The 411-nt window shown below is 40.4% G+C and overlaps 1 protein-coding gene across 1 annotated transcript in view; it reads left to right on the top strand.

Moving 5' to 3' along the window:
- The window catches only part of LOC107657335 (protein RIC-3-like), a 3,717-nt gene that overhangs the window by 1,268 nt on the left and 2,038 nt on the right, over positions 1–411 (top strand). The gene's annotated exons all lie outside the window — the stretch shown is intronic.

Genomic DNA, 411 nt, shown 5'->3' on the forward strand with positions numbered 1-411 from the left:
GGTGACTGCAGTGACCATCTGATCTGGATACAGACTGGATCTGGTGGCTACGGTGACCTCGGAATAAGAAAGAAACAAAATTAGCATAGATGCATTTCTTCTTACGATGTAACAAGTACCCGCAGTTGATTTTGATATTCTAGGTATTATCAAGTTTTGAGTTTTGAGATCGTAGCGGACATGAAGGACTATAATCAGGCCCGGTTCTACAGGGGTGCTAAGCTAGATAGATAGATTAAGGTTACAGCACCCTCACTAATTTAACATGCATCCTCAGTGATTTGATTCTGAAGAGCTCATTCAAATACTGAGGTGCTAAACCATTCAGGGCTTTATAAGTAATAAGCAAGATTTTAAAATCTATACGATGTTTAGTAGGTAGCCAGTGCAGTGTTGACAGAACCGGGCTAA

This window comes from Sinocyclocheilus anshuiensis, unplaced genomic scaffold (assembly GCF_001515605.1).
Source record: "Sinocyclocheilus anshuiensis isolate Anshui unplaced genomic scaffold, SAMN03320099.WGS_v1.1 scaffold191, whole genome shotgun sequence".
NCBI lineage: Eukaryota > Metazoa > Chordata > Actinopteri > Cypriniformes > Cyprinidae > Sinocyclocheilus > Sinocyclocheilus anshuiensis.